The sequence below is a fragment of the Dreissena polymorpha genome, chromosome 1 (genome assembly GCF_020536995.1).
Source record: "Dreissena polymorpha isolate Duluth1 chromosome 1, UMN_Dpol_1.0, whole genome shotgun sequence".
Classification (NCBI taxonomy): domain Eukaryota; kingdom Metazoa; phylum Mollusca; class Bivalvia; order Myida; family Dreissenidae; genus Dreissena; species Dreissena polymorpha.
Window position 1 is genome coordinate 201,314,971 of NC_068355.1, and position 19,485 is coordinate 201,334,455.

General features: G+C 38.8%; 1 long non-coding RNA gene across 4 annotated transcripts; it reads right to left on the reverse strand.

The window, feature by feature from the left end:
• Nucleotides 1-13,337: 13,337 nt before the first annotated feature.
• LOC127864638 (uncharacterized) lies at nt 13,338-15,778 on the reverse strand. Of its 4 annotated transcripts, none has more exons than XR_008042164.1 (2): nt 14,483-15,778; nt 13,338-14,117 (listed from the first exon to the last, which is right to left on the reverse strand). It is a non-coding gene; the product is annotated as an uncharacterized LOC127864638 (long non-coding RNA). The 4 variants fall into 4 exon arrangements; XR_008042162.1 differs by having other exon boundaries at nt 13,338-14,153; XR_008042163.1 differs by having other exon boundaries at nt 13,338-14,226.
• Nucleotides 15,779-19,485: the final 3,707 nt, after the last annotated feature.

The following is a 19,485-nucleotide window of genomic DNA, read 5'->3' on the forward strand; positions in this document are numbered from 1 at the left end:
TTGTTGATCAATGCACAGGCTAATCAGGCACCTTGTTGATCAATACACAGGCTAATCAGGTACCTTGTTGATCAATACACAGGCTAATCAGGCACCTTGTTGATCAATGCACAGGCTAATCAGGTATGTTGTTGATCAATGCAATGGCTAAACAGGCACCTTGTTGATCAATACACAGGCTTATCAGGCACCTTGTTGATCAATGCACAGGCTTATCAGGCACCTTGTTGATCAATACACAGGCTAATCAGGTACCTTGTTGATCAATACACAGGCTAATCAGGCACCTTGTTGATCAATGCACAGGCTAATCAGGCACCTTGTTGATCAATGCACATGCTAATCAGGCACCTTGTTGATCAATACACAGGCTAATCAGGCACCTTGTTGATCAATGCACAGGCTAATCAGGCACCTTGTTGATCAATGCACATGCTAATCAGGCACCTTGTTGATCAATGCACAGGCTAATCAGGTATGTTGTTGATCAATGCACAGGCTAATCAGGCACCTTGTTGATCAATACACAGGCTAATCAGGCACCTTGTTGATCAATGCACAGGCTAATCAGGTATGTTGTTGATCAATGCACAGGCTTATCAGGCACCTTGTTGATCAATGCACAGGCTAATCAGGCACCTTGTTGATCAATGCACAGGCTAATCAGGCACCTTGTTGATCAATGCACAGGCTAATCAGGCACCTTGTTGATCAATGCACAGGCTAATCAGGTATGTTGTTGATCAATGCACAGGCTAATCAGGCACCTTGTTGATCAATACACAGGCTTATACGGCACCTTGTTGATCAATACACAGGCTAATCAGGCACCTTGTTGATCAATACACAGGCTAATCAAGCACCTTGTTGATCAATGCACAGGCTAATCAGGCACCTTGTTGATCAATGCACATGCTAATCAGGCACCTTGTTGATCAATGCACAGGCTAATCAGGTATGTTGTTGATCAATGCAATGGCTAAACAGGCACCTTGTTGATCAATGCACAGGCTTATCAGGCACCTTGTTGATCAATACACAGGCTTATCAGGCACCTTGTTGATCAATGCACAGGCTTATAATGCACCTTGTTGATCAATACACAGGCTAATCAGGCACCTTGTTGATCAATGCACAGGCTTATCAGGCACCTTGTTGATCAATGCACAGGCTAATCAGGCACCTTGTTGATCAATACACAGGCTTATCAGGCACCTTGTTGATTAATGCACAGGCTTATTAGGCACCTTGTTGATCAATACACAGGCTAATCAGGCACCTTGTTGATTAATGCACAGGCTTATCAGGCACCTTGTTGATCAATACACAGGCTTATACGGCACCTTGTTGATCAATACACAGGCTAATCAGGCACCTTGTTGATTAATGCACAGGCTTATCAGGCACCTTGTTGATCAATACACAGGCTTATATGGCACCTTGTTGATTAATACACAGGCTAATCAGGCACCTTGTTGATCAATGCACAGGCTTATCAGGCACCTTGTTGATCAATACACAGGCTTATCAGGCACCTTGTTGATCAATGCACAGGCTTATAATGCACCTTGTTGATCAATACACAGGCTAATCAGGCACCTTGTTGATCAATACACAGGCTAATCAGGCACCTTGTTGATTAATGCACAGGCTAATCAGGCACCTTGTTGATCAATACACAGGCTTATACGGCACCTTGTTGATCAATACACAGGCTAATCAGGCACCTTGTTGATTAATGCACAGGCTAATCAGGCACCTTGTTGATCAATGCACAGGCTAATCAGGCAGCTTGTTGATCAACACACAGGCTAATCAGGTACCTTGTTGATCAATACACAGGCTAATCAGGCACCTTGTTGATCAATGCAATGGCTAAACAGGCACCTTGTTGATCAATGCAATGGCTAATCAGGCACCTTGTTGATCAATGAATGTGGAACATTCTTGCATTGCTAGCCATTTGCTTCAAGGTAACATTCTAAACCATTGTGCATATTCTTACAAGTACATGATGTGTCTAAAGTCAGAAATTGTTACGCATTTTCATAGACCAAAGCTTTGCCTGTATGTAACTAAGTCACTATGTAGCTTTGCCTGTATGTAACTAAGTCACTATGTAGCTTTGCCTGTATGTAACTAAGTCACACTCTGGGAAAGTTTGGCTTAATGCACAAAAAGTGTCATACAAGATCAGCCTGTGCAGACTGCACATCATAATCAGGGACCACAATATTGCTTTAATGGTATTTTTTTGTTTAAAGGAAGTCTCTTTCAAGCAAAAATCAAGTTTAGGCGGAGAGTGTCTTCCCAGATAAGCCTGTGTGGACTGCAAAGAATAATCTTTGATGACATTTAACGCACAAGCGTTAAGCCTCATTTTTTCCAAAGCAAGGCTAAAGAATTGATCATAAATGTTAACTAGTTCCCATACTACGAAGATAGCAAACGTACGGAGTATTTAGTATTTAGCAAAGTTTCACTTGCCATCAAAAGCTCAAAGGCCAGTTGAGCAATGCAGGATTGTTGAGTTGTGCACATCTACACATGTGAGATTTCATGTTACTTTTCGTGTTGAAACGTTTATCGCAGTGGTGACACTTGTATGGTTTGTATCCCGTATGTAGTCGCATGTGAACGTTGAGATGTCCCTTCTGCTTGAATGACTTTCCACATTCTTGGCACATGTGGGCACCTGAAACATGAGTAGAACATTCACTTGATGAGCTGTGCTGTGGAAAAATGGTGCAGAGTGCATGTGCCTAGTATGTCCTCACAGATGCAGAGTGCATGTGCCTAGTATGTCCTCACAGATGCAGAGTGCATGTGCCTAGTATGTCCTCACAGATGCAGAGTGCATGTGCCTAGTATGTCCTCACAGATGCAGAGTGCATGTGCCTAGTATGTCCTCACAGATGCAGAGTGCATGTGCTTAGTATGTCCTCACAGATGCAGAGTGCATGTGCCTAGTATGTCCTCAGAGTGCATGTGCCTAGTATGTCCTCACAGATGCAGAGTGCATGTGCCTAGTATGTCCTCAGAGTGCATGTGCTTAGTATGTCCTCAGAGTGCATGTGCTTAGTATGTCCTCAGAGTGCATGTGCTTAGTATGTCCTCAGAGTGCATGTTCTTAGTATGTCCTCAGAGTGCATGTGCCTAGTATGTCCTCACAGATGAGCTTGTGCAGTCTGCTCAAGTAACAGGGACGACACTTATCACTTTAATAGAATATTTTTTTGTTTATAAGAAGTTCTTCCAAATGAAATTCCTGCCCAGACAGAATGTTGCAGTCCCCACAGGCTCAAGAGGGAAGGCACTCTCCAACTTAATTAGATTTTATGTTTAAAAGAAGTCTCTTCTAAACGAAAATCCTGTCTAGAACAATAACAAATAAGAAACAAGATATGTGTTTGTCAGAAACACAATGCCCCTTTGAAATAAAAATTCAATATATCATTTGGCAGGTTTAGAAATAATCTCCCTTTTAAAGCTTATTACTTCCCTTGGATTGTAATTTTTGTCTTTTGACCTTGAAGGATGACATTGACCTTGACCTTTCACCACTCAAAATGTGCAGCTTTCTGAGATACACATGCTTGCCAAATATCAAGTTGCTATCTTCAATAGTGTAAAAGTTATTTCAAAACTTTAATGCAAGGTTAAAGTTTTGGGACAGAATAACAGACAGACAGAAAGGCCAAAAACAATATACCCCCTATCAATCGATCCAGGGGCATAAAAAATAAACATTTGTAATACATTAATATTGATTTTGTACAAGATTCAACATTAATACTTAGAAAATCACCAACAAACGTCATGTCAGAAAGGTGAGAACCTTGTTACAAATATCAAAATCACACTGTCAAGTTAAACTTAATAAGCACTTAATTGTTGTCTAGAACTTTGAGAACAAATCTGTCATAGTTCAATTGCACATTACATGCAAAATAGCACAAGTACTCATTTTTCACAGAGACTATCAGCACAAAACACTTGTTAATTCTCAAAATAAAGAACAATAATCATGCAATACAAAGAACACATTAACCCGATTTTGTGATTGACCTTTCAGCACAATAACACTATACATGACTATTTAACAATGTTTATTAATATAAATTAAGAAGGCAAAGAGGAGGAGAATTACTTCAACATCATTGATATCAAGATAAAGCAGTTCAGCTGTACATTTGGTATCTCCTGGCCTGGATATCTGTCCAAGCAGCAACTTTCGACACTTAACCCTTTGCATGCTGGAAAATTTGTCGCCTGCTAAACTGTTGCCTGCTGAATTTCTAAAATTAGCATTTTCTTCGATTATTTTTCAAAGAATACTATCAGAATAGCAAACAGTTTGGATTCTGATGAGACATCACGTTCTGTGGCGTCTCATCTGGATCCAAACTGTTGAAAAGGCCTTCAAAATTCGGTTCCAGCACTGAGAGAGTTAAATTCAACACAATCACAAAAGGCCAGCAACAACGCATAACAAGAACGGGTGAAACACGTTTGGACAGATTTAATTCATACAAGTTCATGACCATATACAGGTATTTTCGATATGGGAATGGATCCGTTTAACGGACAAGTCGATACACCAGGAAGAAGCCTGATATCAAATAACATATCGATGCCAACAATTTGCTTATTCTTCGAGATTCTATCAAAACATTGGCCTTGAATCACCCATTTAAACCTTTCCATTGTCCCTGATAAAAAGTAAAATTGTACATGTATGATCAATAATTGACTGAAGATGTGTCCTTTAGGGACATTTAGAAACATTTTTCGTAAAGTAATTTAGGGGAAAAATCTTCATAGAGGTGATCCATAGTCAATATGGAGAATCATGTGCCGCTTCAGACTGCCATTCTCCGTGAATCTTTTGTGACACACTTGACACTCAAACGGTTTCTGCCCGGAGTGTGTCTTCAAGTGGCGCGACAGGTATGCCTTGGTTTTGAAGATCTTCCTGCAGACATGACAGCAGTACGACACTGAAACACATCGGTATTCACAACTTGCTAGTAAAAAAAAAAGAGAATAAAGTGTGACATTGATAAGAGCATTTATTGCGTCATTAGTTTGATCCAAAATTAAAGCAATTATCAACAAGGGCTGTTTGTAAAACATGCATGCCCCCCATATGGGCTGTCCCTTGTAGTGGCAGCCATTGTGTGAATACGATTTTTGTCACTGTGACCTTGACCTTTGACCTAGTGACCTGAAAATCAAAAGGGGTCATCTGCGAGTCACGATCAATGTACCTATGAAGTGTCATGATCCTAGGCAAAAGCGTTCTTGAGTTATCATCCGAAAATCATTTTACTATTTCGGGTCACCGTGACCTTGACCTTTGACCTTGCGACCTCAAAATCAATAGGGGTCATCTGCAAGTCATGATCAATCTACCTATGAAGTTTCATGATCCTAGGCGTATGCGTTCTTGAGTTATCATCTGAAAACCATTTTACTATTTCGGGTCACCGTGACCTTGACCTTTGACCTAGTGACCTCAACATCAATAGGGGTCATCTGCGAGTCATGATCAATCTACCCATGAAGTTTCATGATCCTAGGCGTATGCGTTCTTGAGTTATCATCCGGAAACCATTTTACTATTTCAGGTCACCGTGACCTTGACCTTTGACCTAGTGACCTCAAAATCAATAGGGGTCATCTGCAAGTCATGATCAATCTACCCATGAAGTTTCATAGGCGTATGCGTTCTTGAGTTTTCATTCAAAAACCATTTTACTATTTTTGGTCACCGTGACCTTGACCTTTGACCTAGTGACCTCAAAATCAATAGGGGTCATCTGCGAGTCATGATCAATGTACCTATGAAGTTTCATGATTCTAGGCCCAAGCGTTCTTGAGTTATCGTCTGACAACCACCTGGTGGACGGACCGACCGACAGACCGACCGACGGACCGACAGACCGACATGAGCAAAGCAATACACCCCCTCTTCTTCAAAGGGGGGCATAAATATTACAATTTAAAGAATATTATTTATTCTTAGAATAAATTCTAGGAATTGTTTTGTAAATACGGGTCCAGGAAGCCTTCCATGTGCACCAAGGTATGTCTCTTCAGTGTTTTTTTCTGCCTAAACAGTTTTTGACACAAGCTGCATTCAAATGGCTTCGCTTCGGTGTGGATTCGAATTTTAAGTATTATGCATTAAATGAAGCCTCGTTCTGGAAAATCTTGGCTTCATGCATGTGCGTTAAGTTCTGTACCAGATTGTAAGCTTGGGCTGTTTTGCACAGGCTAATCAAGGACAACATTTTTCTGCTTTCATAGAACTTTTTGTTTAAAGGAAGTCTCTGCTAATTGTCTTCACAAAAATCCAGTCAATATTGTAAGCGTTGTCCCTGAGACGACACTTGATCCAGTCAATATTGTAAGCGTTGTCCCTGAGACGACACTTGATCCAGTCAAAATTGTAAGCGTTGTCCCTGAGACGACACTTGATGTCAATATTGAAAGCGTTGTCCCTGAGACGACACTTGATGTCAATATTGAAAGCGTTGTCCCTGAGACGACACTTGATATCAATATTGAAAGCCTTGTCCCTGAGATGACACTTGATGTCAATATTGTAAGCGTTGTCCCTGAGACGACACTTGATGTCAATATTGAAAGCGTTGTCCCTGAGATGACACTTGATGTCAATATTAAAAGCGTTGTCCCTGAGACGACACTTGATGTCAATATTGAAAGCGTTGTCCCTGAGACGACACTTGATGAAGTCAATATTGTAAGCGTTGTCCCTGAGATGACACTTGATGTCAATATTGAAAGTGTTGTCCCTGAGATGACACTTGATCCAATCAATATTGAAAGCGTTGTCCCTGAGATGACACTTGATGTCAATATTGAAAGCGTTGTCCCTGAGACGACACTTGATGTCAATATTGAAAGCGTTGTCCCTGAGACGACACTTGATATCAATATTGAAAGCCTTGTCCCTGAGATGACACTTGATATCAATATTGTAAGCGCTGTCCCTGAGATGACACTTGATGTCAATATTGTAAGCGTTGTCCCTGAGATGACACTTGATGTCAATATTGAAAGCGTTGTCCCTGAGACGACACTTGATGTCAATATTAAAAGTGTTGTCCCTGAGACGACACTTGATGTCAATATTGAAAGCATTGTCCCTGAGATGACACTTGATGTCAATATTGAAAGCGTTGTCCCTGAGATGACACTTGATCCAATCAATATTAAAAGCGTTGTCCCTGAGATGACACTTGATGTCAATATTGTAAGCATTGTCCCTGAGATGACACTTGATGTCAATATTGTAAGCGTTGTCCCTGAGATGACACTTGATGTCAATATTGTAAGCGTTGTCCCTGAGATGACACTTGATCCAATCAATATTAAAAGCGTTGTCCCTGAGATGACACTTGATGTCAATATTGTAAGTGTTGTCCCTGAGATGACACTTGATGTCAATATTGTAAGCGTTGTCCCTGAGATGACACTTGATCCAATCAATATTAAAAGCGTTGTCCCTGAGATGACACTTGATGTCAATATTGTAAGCGTTGTCCCTGAGATGACACTTGATGTCAATATTGTAAGCATTGTCCCTGAGATGACACTTGATCCAATCAATATTGAAAGCGTTGTCCCTGAGATGACACTTGATGTCAATATTGTAAGTGTTGTCCCTGAGATGACACTTGATGTCAATATTGTAAGCATTGTCCCTGAGATGACACTTGATGTCAATATTGTAAGCGTTGTCCCTGAGATGACACTTGATCCAATCAATATTGAAAGCGTTGTCCCTGAGATGACACTTGATGTCAATATTGTAAGCGTTGTCCCTGAGATGACACTTGATGTCAATATTGAAAGCGTTGTCCCTGAGACGACACTTGATGTCAATATTGTAAGCATTGTCCCCGAGATGACACTTGATGTCAATATTGTTAGTGTTGTCCCTGAGATGACACTTGATGTCAATATTGTAAGTGTTGTCCCTGAGATGACACTTGATGTCAATATTGTAAGCATTGTCCCCGAGACGACACTTGATGTCAATATTGAAAGCGTTGTCCCTGAGATGACACTTGATGTCAATATTGTAAGCATTTTCCCTGAGATGACACTTGATATCAATATTGTAAGCGTTGTCCCTGAGATGACACTTGATCCAATCAATATTGAAAGCGTTGTCCCTGAGATGACACTTGATGTCAATATTGTAAGCGTTGTCCCTGAGATGACACTTGATGTCAATATTGAAAGTGTTGTCCCTGAGATGACACTTGATGTCAATATTGTAAGTGTTGTCCCTGAGATGACACTTGATGAAGTCAATATTGAAAGCATTGTCCCTGAGATGACACTTGATGTCAATATTGTAAGCGTTGTCCCTGAGATGACACTTGATGTCAATATTGAAAGTGTTGTCCCTGAGATGACACTTGATGTCAATATTGTAAGTGTTGTCCCTGAGATGACACTTGATGAAGTCAATATTGTTAGCGTTGTCCCTGAGATGACACTTGATGTCAATATTGAAAGTGTTGTCCCTGAGATGACACTTGATATCAATATTGTAAGCGTTGTCCCTGAGATGACACTTGATGTCAATATTGAAAGTGTTGTCCCTGAGATGACACTTGATGAAGTCAATATTGAAAGCGTTGTCCCTGAGATGACACTTGATGTCAATATTGTAAGTGTTGTCCCTGAGATGACACTTGATGAAAATGCATTTGGCCCAGTTTTCCAACAACAAGGCTCAATTCATGGTATAAACAATGTATTTCTTTCTTACAGGACCACATGGTTAATTGTGCAATTCTTTATCATGAACATACTATTTCTTTCTAACATTACAATACATATAAATAGCATTTCAATCTGATGAACAACATGTTTATTTTGTATTTTGTATTTTTAATTACAATCCTTATCACTCTTTTGAAATTTGGTAAAAGCTTCTCCCGAATATTGATGCTACTGTTTTTACACTGTAATATACATCCAATATGGATAAACTTCACACTTTCCAAGTAAGACATACCTAAACTGTACTTAACCATGTCTTATGCCCAGTTCAATACCCCAAAATTTGAATTTTAACAATTGCTGCATGTTATTATTGATATTCACATGATCAAACCATTGCGCAATAGTAAAATGGCAGCAGATTTGAATTCTGATAATGCCAGTTTTCTTTATTAATTGACTTTTCTTATTACCATTTTGACATTAAAAAAATCGGGTGCGCAATCAACCCGGTTAAGCTTAATGCATGGAAAAACACAGTAGTTGGCTACAAGTATATGGGCTTTCTATCTCCCTATGGGTCATCAAGTGTCTATTCAGCTCCCCTACTCTCCCATATGGACTGCCAAGTGTCAGCTACTCTCCCATATGGACAGTCAACTGTCAGCTATTCACCCATATGGACAGTCAAGTGTCAGCTATTCTCCCATATGGACTGCAAGTGTCAGCTATTCTCCCATATGGGTGATAAGGTGTCTGTTCAGGGTCCCCTTCTGTGTAAAGCGTCTGTGACACAGGGAGCACTGGTACGGTTTCTCCCCCGTGTGAGTCCTGATGTGGACGTTGAGGTAGGTCCTCTTCCAGAACACCCTCTCACACATTGAACACGGGTATTGTCCTGCCAAAGAATAAAGCACACAACTTTATATCATCATGTTTCACATAAAGAACATATATTGTCATGCCTAAAAGCACACCACAACTTTATAGGATCATGTTTCTGAACACTATATTGTAAAATGAACACATCTATTGTCCTTACAAAAAACACACAGCACAACTTTATAAGATCATATTTTTTAACACTATGTTGCAAAATGAATACAGATATTGTCCTTACAAAAAAACACACACACTTTAACAAGGTCATGTTGTAAACTGAATGAAACAGTTAATGCAATCAGCACAGGCTAATCAGGAACTTCACTTTGCACCTACACTTGATTTTTGTTTAGAGGAGACTACCTATAAACAAAAAACTCTACAATGGCGGCAAGTTTCTGACTAGACTATGCGACTTGCGCAGGCTAATGTGGGAAGGCACTTACCGCTCATGCGTTTAGCCCAGTTATCCCAGTGCACTGCTCATTTGCATTTTCCATAAACAACATTTGATGAATCAGGAAGGAATTGGCCTCAATATTAACATCATTCCTATGGTTTTGAGTAACATACAATGGATGAGTCCGGATATTGGTTAGGTAGGTATATTTATTAATGCATTCTGTCAGCAAATCATTGACTGTTGTACACAGAACTGGCAGTGACAAAAGCAATTAATCTTGTTTGTATCATTATAAATATTTAAAAAGATACATTAAATGTGTATTTTCCAGTAAGTAACCTTTGGTAGCAAATAAAAACTTTTGAAAATAATGATTAAAGAATTAAATTAATTTCAATCAGAGAAAAAGTGACACAGAACATGTAGCATTTATCAGAAATAAATGGATGTCCATAATCAACAATGTTCAAGTACATGTAGCATTAATTTATCAGACAATGGATGCCTATCATCAACATTATACTGTAGGTTAGTCCTTGGTGAAGTATTGTGCCTATGGACATATATTTACCGGCTGAACCAAAGGGTCGTATATCACTGTGTGTCAACCTGTGAACAGTTACATCAAGCTTTACATGTCATGACTCCCAAAGTCAACAGATTGACTACGGGTACCTTCCATGTGTACCAAGATATGTCTCTTGTCCCATGATGTACTACAGGTACCTTCCATGTGTACCAAGATATGTCTCTTGTCCCATGATGGACTATGGGTACCTTCCATTTGTACCATGATATGTCTCTTGTCCCATGATGTACTACAGGTACCTTTCATGTGTACCAAGATATGCCTCTTGAACCATGATGGACTATGGGTACCTTCCATGTGTACCAAGAAATGTCTATTGTCCATGATGGACTATGGGTACCTTTGATGTGTACCAAGATATGTCTCTTGTCCCATGATGGACTAAAGGTACCTTACATGTGTGCCAAGACATGTCTCTTGTCCCATGATGGACTACAGGTACCTTACATGTGTACCAAGATATGTCTCTTGTCCCATGATGGACTATGGGTACCTTCCATGTTTACCAAGATATGTCTCTTGTCCCATGATGGACTATGGGTACATTCAAAGTGTACCAAGTTATGTCTCTTGTCACATGACGGACTACAGATGCCTTCCATGTGTACCAAGATATGTCTCTTGTCCCATGATGGACTACAGGTACCTTCCATGTGAACCAAGATATGTCTCTTGTCCCATGATGGACTACAGGTACCTTCCATGTAAACCAAGATATGTCTCTTGTCCCATGATGGACTACAGGTACCTTCCATGTGTACCAAGATATGTCTCTTGTCCCATAATGGACTATAGGTACCTTCCAAGTGTACCAAGATATGTGTCTTGTCCCATGACGGACTAGGGGTACCTTCCAAGTGTACCAAGATATGTCTCTTGTCCCATGACGGACTACAGGTACCTTTCATGTGTACCAAGATATGTCTCTTGTCCCATGATGGACTATGGGTACCTTCCATGTGTACCAAGATATGTCTCTTGTCCCATGATGGACTATGGGTACCTTTCATGTGTACCAAGATAATGTCTCTTGTCCCACGAAGGACTACGGGTACATTCCATGCGTACCAAGATATGTCTCTTGTCCCATGAAGGACTTTGGGTACCTTCTATGTGTACCAAGATATGTCTCTTGTCCCATGATGGACTACAGTTACCTTTCATGTGTACCAAGATATCTCTCTTGTCCCATGATGGACTACATGTACCTTCCATGTGAACAAATATATGTCTCTTGTCCCATGATTGACTTCCGGTACCTTCCATGTTTACAAAGATATGTCTCTTGTCCCATGATGGAAAACAGGCACCTTCCATGAGTACCAAGATATGACTCTTGTCCCATGATGGACTACAGGTACCTTCCATGTGTACCAATATATGTCTCTTGTCCCATGATGGACTACGGGTATCTTCCATGTGTACCAAGATATGTCTCTTGTCCCATGATGGACTACTGGTACCTTCCATGTGTACCAAGATATGTTTCTTGTCCCATGAGGGTCTACAGGTACCTTCAATGTGTACCAAGATATGTCTCTTGTCCCATGATGGAGTTTGTGTCCAGCATTTGAAAAACATAACGACTACCACATGTGAAAATGTCTATTACAGAATGTTCCCCATAAAGTGTGATATTGATAAGAGCATTTATTGCGTCATTAGTTTGACCCAAATTTAAAGCAATTATCAAATATTACAATTTAAAGAATATTCTTTATTCTTAGACTTTAGTCTAGGATTTTTTTTTGTAAATACGGGTCCAGGAAGCCTTCCATGTGCACCAAGGTATGTCTCTTCAGTGTACTTTTCTGCCTAAACAGTTTGTGACACAAGCTGCATTCAAATGGCTTCGCTCCGGTGTGGATTCGAACATGACAGTCTAAGTGGGACTTCTTGTGGAACGAGTGTTTGCAAAACTCACAAAGGAATTTCTCTGAAAGAAACACAGACACATGTATTAGATCAGGTAGGTTTGGATACATGAAGATGAACTGCAATACTTTTACTTACCTAGCTGCTTGAAAGAAACACTAGTACAGTCCAAAACCAGTTGAAATATTGTCAATAAATCAAGTTGGTATAATAGTCATAAAATAAGTTTAAATATTTTGAACATATAGATAATAAAGAAATATATGTATGTACAACAGTACTGTCATGTTTGCTTTGAACAGTATGAGTAAAGTTTACACAGAAAATTAAAAGATAAACTTATTTGCTACAACAGCATAAAACTCTGGCCAGTCCAAGTGACCTCATGTTGAAAAACATGATATAATAACAAATTACTTATACTCTTAAGAGATCATCTAGCAACAGATTTCAAGGGTAGTGAAAGGTAACATCATGGAAACAAAATGGAGTATGCCAATTAACCCTTTCTCACTCAGAAGCAAAGTGAAAATGGCTATTATTGCAAACAGCATAAAACCAGAACAGACTGCAAGTAACTCGCAGCCTGTTCAGGTTTTATGCGGTCTGCTTCTCATCAGTATCTAAGAATTGGGAATGAAGCCTTTAAAACTTGAATCTAGTAAGAAAGGTATTTAATTAAATGTAACTCTCTAAGGGACTACAAATGCGTCAAAATACATATCAAAGTGGTAGAGTGTTAATATGGACAGCAAACAGTCCATGTCCGAGACAGGACCACATGCAAGGAGGATGCCAATTAATGAGGAAACAGGCAAAGGGGATGATATCACACATTTTTATTGTATACTATGATATACTTATGGTATTATACAATCTAAGATGAATACACACTACCAGAGCTGACACTAGACACTACCAGTAATAATTAATTTAAAGAGATTTCATAAAAAAAATAGCTATAAAGTGTTTCATAAAGTTTGAGACAATTAGCTTTATTGAAAATAATCATATTGAGATGTGTAACACAGTGATACACCTGATGATGTGTCTTACATTGTTTAAATGTACGAGTCTCCCTCTGGGAAAACAGGACTTATGCATGTGGGTAAAAAGGTCGCCTTCTTGCATCTGCCTAAAGAGTTCTCCCATATTAGACTTGTGCATCTGCCTAAAGAGTTCTCCCATATTAGACCTATTGCATCAGCCTAAAGAGTTCTCCCATATTAGACTTGTGCATCTACCTAAAGAGTTCTCCCATATTAGATTTGTGCATGTGGGTAAAGAGTTCTCCCATATTAGCTTGGGCATCTGCCTAAAGAGTTCTCCCATATTAGATTTGTGCATGTGGGTAAAGAGTTCTCCCATATTAGCTTGGGCATCTGCCTAAAGAGTTCTCCCATATTAGATTTGTGCATGTGGGTAAAGAGTTCTCCCATATTAGCTTGGGCATCTGCCTAAAGAGTTCTCCCATATTAGACTTATTGCATCTGCCTAAAGAGTTCTCCCATATTAGACGTGTGCATCTACCTAAAGAGTTCTCCAATATTAGACCTATTGCATCTGCCTAAAGAGTTCTCCCATATTAGCTTGGGCATCTGCCTAAAGAGTTCTCCCATATTAGACTTGTGCATCTGCCTAAAGAGTTCTCCCTTATTAGACTTGTCCATCTGCCTTAAGAGTTCTCCAATATTAGACCTATTGCATCTGCCTAAAGAGTTCTCCAATATTAGACTTATTGCATCTGCCTAAAGAGTTCTCCCATATTAGACTTATTGCATCTGCCTAAAGAGTTCTCCCATATTAGACTTGTCCATCTTCCTAAAGAGTTCTCCCATATAAGACTTATTGCATCTGCCTAAAGAGTTCTCCCATATTAGACTTATTGCATCTGCCTAAAGAGTTCTCCCATATTAGAATTGTGCATCTGCCTAAAGAGTTCTCCCATATTAGACTTGTGCATCTACCTAAAGAGTTCTCCCATATTAGACTTGTGCATCTGCCTAAAGAGTTCTCCCATATTAGACTTGTCCATCTTCCTAAAGAGTTCTCCCATATAAGACTTATTGCATCTGCCTAAAGAGTTCTCCCATATTAGACTTATTGCATCTGCCTAAAGAGTTCTCCCATATTAGAATTGTGCATCTGCCTAAAGAGTTCTCCCATATTAGACTTGTGCATCTACCTAAAGAGTTCTCCCATATTAGAATTGTGCATGTGGGTAAAGAGTTCTCCCATATTAGCTTGGGCATCTGCCTAAAGAGTTCTCCCATATTAGCTTGGGCAGTCCGCAAAGGCTAATCATATATACAACACTTTCTGCTTTAATGGATTTTTTTTTTTTAAAGAAGGCTCTTCTCAACAACAATTCAGCCTAGGCAGTAACTGTCATCACTGATAAGACTGTGCAGACTGCACTGGCTTTCATTCTTCATCCAGAGCATTTCTTGACTGTTCTCAGATCAGCTTCCTTCTTTTTAAACCATGTGCCTAAAGCATTGTCCTAGATTAGCTAATGCAGGCAAATCAGGGACAACACTTTTGGCTTAAACTGAATTTTTGCCAAGAAGAGACTCCTTTTAAAAACCAACTAAAGCTGTGTTTGTGAAACACAATGCCTCCTGCTGTGCCGCTTTGAAGCCGCATGGCAGCCATTTATAAAAAAAGACCTTTGACCTTGAAGGATGACCTTTACCTTTCACCACTCGAAATGTGCAGCTTAATGAGATACATATGCATGCCAAATATCAAGTTGCTATCTTCAATATTGCAAAAATTATGACCAAGGTTAAAGTTTTGCGACAGACAGACAGACAGACAGACACACACATACAATGACAGACAAACAGGCCCAAAACAATATACCCCCGATCATTCAATACGGGGGCATAAAAACAATAAAAGTCAAAAGTGTACTCCCTGATAAGCCTTTGCTGACTGCACAGGCTTATCTGGGACAACACTTTACGCACACACATGAAGCCCAGTTTTCCCAGTGCTCAGATGTAGAATTATTATTTGTTATTTATGCCAACTGCACAGGCTACTCTTGGAGAACACTTTACGCACACATTGACCCCAGTTTCGGGACGTTGCTCATTTGTTATCTAGGTGGACTACACTGTGACTTCTTAGGTTCCCTCTCTGGGTGAACCGTTTGTGACACACGCTGCATTCAAACGGCTTTTCTCCCGTGTGTATTCGAACATGGCGTACATAGTCAGTCTTCCCAAAGAACCACTTCTGGCAATATTCACAGGTGAATCTCTCTGAAATAAACAATGAAGACGTCAATACATGTAAAATATCAAGAAGCTTCTCTGAAAAATGAATCAAAATGTGATACAAATGTGCAGAAAAAAATCAAAAAACTTCTCAGAAATATAAAAACAATAAGGAATCTAAATTTGACACAAAAATTGACGAAACTTCTCTTTAATAAACACAAAAATATTAAATTAAAATGTGAAGATAGATATAAGAAACATCTTTGAAATAAACAAAAAAAAATCAAACCAAAATATGAACACAAATAAAAGACACTTCTCTGAGACAAATACATAAAACTGAATCAAAATGTGAACATACCAAAGAAATTTCGCTGAAATAAGGACAAAAGACATTGAAATGTGAAAAAGCAATCACACAAATCACACAAACATGTCTGAAATAAATAGATCAGAGGTGGAAATGGAATAAAGTATTGATAAACTGACATTTTAACTGCTTTAAACAGGCAATCAAATAAGTGTTATAATAATTATATATTATAAAACAAAGTATAATACATAAAATAAAATACACTTTAGTTTTCATAAGAAAATAGTGCATGGAAAAATGAAAAAAACTAACAAATGTTATAATAAAAAACATAATATTATAACAGAGAAAAAAAACACAATCTAATACCAAAAGCATTTATTTGAACAACATCTTAAGCATATTAGGGAGATAGCATCATTTAAAAACACATCACACACATTTTTCCAATAATAAATATGAAAAACAGAAAATATGCAAACTTCTGAAAAGCTTACCTTCTTGTTTTAAATTACCAGCACATTAAAGTTATCATGACATTAAAATAGAAATACCAAAATATGAACGTTTTTCTTTGCATTATGTAAATCTAACATTAATCACTAAAATATAGAAATTGCAAACAATTCAGATGATTACTTAAAACACTTTTTTCTTCTTCTTTCCATGTTCACCTATAGACTGGAAAACTTCAATTGAATTAATAGTTTCATCTTTAATACCACCATAAGTACCCATGGCTCAATGTGTCTCTCAAGAAAGCAGAGAGAGATTCCAGGCCATGTTGGGCCTGTGCTTGGTAGGGCTGTCCTCTGATAATAATAGTACAAGAAAGCAGAGAGAGATGTCAGGCCACGTTGGGCCTGGGCTTGGTAGGGCTGTCCTATGATAATCATGGTACAAGAAAATGAGCTTCTTTCTGAGAAAACAGGGCTTAATACACATGAGTAAGTTGTCCCCCCCCCCCAGATTAGCCTGTGCAGTCTGCACAGGCTTATATGGCACCACACTTGCAGTCAATACTGGATTTTCTTTTAAAAGAGACTTTCATTAAACACAAAATTCCATATACGCTTAACAATGTTGTCCCTGTGCAGTCTGCACAGGCTAATCTGGGACGACACCTTAAGCACATGCTTTAAGCCCCAGTTTCGCAGAGCAAGACTCATATAATTCAATTTAAGAACCCATAGGTTTGATTCGGGAATACTTTCGTGTGTCTGTATGCTTGATTGCTTTTTTGTTGCAAAACAAAAAAATAAACATGCCTACATCAAATCTTTTAGTGATATATACTTCAATCTTACAAATATTCAATTCTTAAAGTTCACACACAGATCTACAAATTTCACTTGTAAGTTTCTACTATGTGTTTACTCAAACTGAGCCATGTTATTTAAATATTGGTTATTTTTTCTTATTCCACTGAGGTTTTATAATTAATAAATCATAAAAAGCAAATTAAATCAGTTCCAAAGACACAATTTTAATTTTAAAAAAACTATTCTAATTTTAATGGCAAGATATGTTTTGCAGTTAAACTAAATTAAATATTCTTTATATATCATTATTTTTGCTATAAACTAAGAATATTTTGTTTCACAGCTTTGAAGAAGAAAGATAATGCATTATTTAGTTGTCGCTAATAAAAATATGTTCGAGTAAGTCACTTTTATTGCCACGCTAATTTTCCAAGGGTGTGTTTATTTGAAACATGACAATTAAAAAGATAAGTTTTGCAATCTTCAGACCCTCATTTAATTGATTGCCATGCTTTTTTACACAAGTGAGCCCCTCTTGTTGGTAATAGGGTGTACTTCAACAGTTTATTGCTTTAAATTTATGACATGTCCGGTGGCTAATGAAGGCATGTCTAATAAATGAATGGATATTTAAAGATCCACCCTCATTACGATGGGATGTTGTATGGTATGGAGGAAACCCTGATGTTATTTCACATCATAGCTTATGGCATGTGCGTAAAGTGTTGTCCCTGATAAGCACAGGTTAATCAGATACCACAATGTCCGCTTTATTGATTTTATCAATTTGAAGAAGTCTATTCTAAGCAAAAATCCAGCTTAGACGAAAAGTGTTGTCCCTGATTAGCCTAAGCTGACAGTGCAGGCTACTATGGAACGACACTTTACGCACAGGCTTAAAACCAGGTTTTCTTTCACCAGATTAGTATTACACTAACGACCGCCACTCAGGTGGACAAACATGTGGGTCTTCAGATTACATTTCATATTGAATCGTTTTAGACAGACGCTGCATTCAAACGGCTTTTCCCCCGTGTGGATTCTAACGTGACGCATGTAGTCTTTTTTCCAAGGAAATGGCTTTTGGCAATACTCGCAGACAAATCTGAATCGCTCTGAAATTAACAAAAATGACCATGTATACATGTTTGTATTCTTTTACATCAAAATTGGTTAAAAAGAAAAATCACAAGCTTTGATAAATAATTAGCGATCTATAATTATCCCCCACCATAGGCGGAGGGATATTGTTTTGGCGTTGTCCGTCCTTCCGTCTGTCCGGAGCCATATCTTGGAAGTGCTTTGGAGAATTTCATTGAAACTTGGTATGAGTATATATATGGATAAGAGGATGATGCACGCCAATTGGCATTGTACACCATCTGTTAATAACGGAGTTATGGCCCTTTGTATCTTGAAACAAGATATGTGTTTGTCAGAAACACGATGCTCCCTAATTCGCCGCTTTTTGCTCTTTTTTTACCTTTAACCTTGAAGGATGACCTTGACCTTGACCTTTCACCACCCAAAATGTGCAGCTTCATGAGATACACATGCATGCCAAATATGAAGTTGCTATGTTCAATATTTAAAAAGTTATTGCAAAACTTTACAGTAGGTTTACGTTTTGGTGTTTTGTTTTTTTGACCTTTGACCTTGAAGGATGACCTTGACCTTTCACCACTCAAAATGTGCAGCTCCATGAGATGCTATGTTCAATATTTCAAAAGTTATTGCAAAACTTTACTGTAAGGTTAAAGTTTTGGGAGAGAGAGAGAGAGAGAGAGAGAGAGAGAGAGAGAGAGAGAGAGAGAGAGAGAGAGAGAGAGAGAGAGAGAGAGAGAGAGAGAGAGAGAGAGAGAGACAGAGACAGAGACAGAGACAGAGAGAGAGAGAGAGAGAGAGAGAGAGACAGAGAGAGAGAGAGAGAGAGAGAGAAAGAGAGAGAGAGAGAGAGAGAGAGAGAGAAAGACAGACTGACAGACTGACAGACAGACAGACAGACAGACAGACAGACAGACAGACAGACAGACAGACCAAAAACAATATACCCCGATCTATCAATCCGGGGGCATAAAAAAGCTTTTTTGAGTGTAAAATAAAACACTTTTGTGTCCAGTTGTGTCCAGAAGCATATTGGCGGGGGATATCAATTCAACGAATTTGCG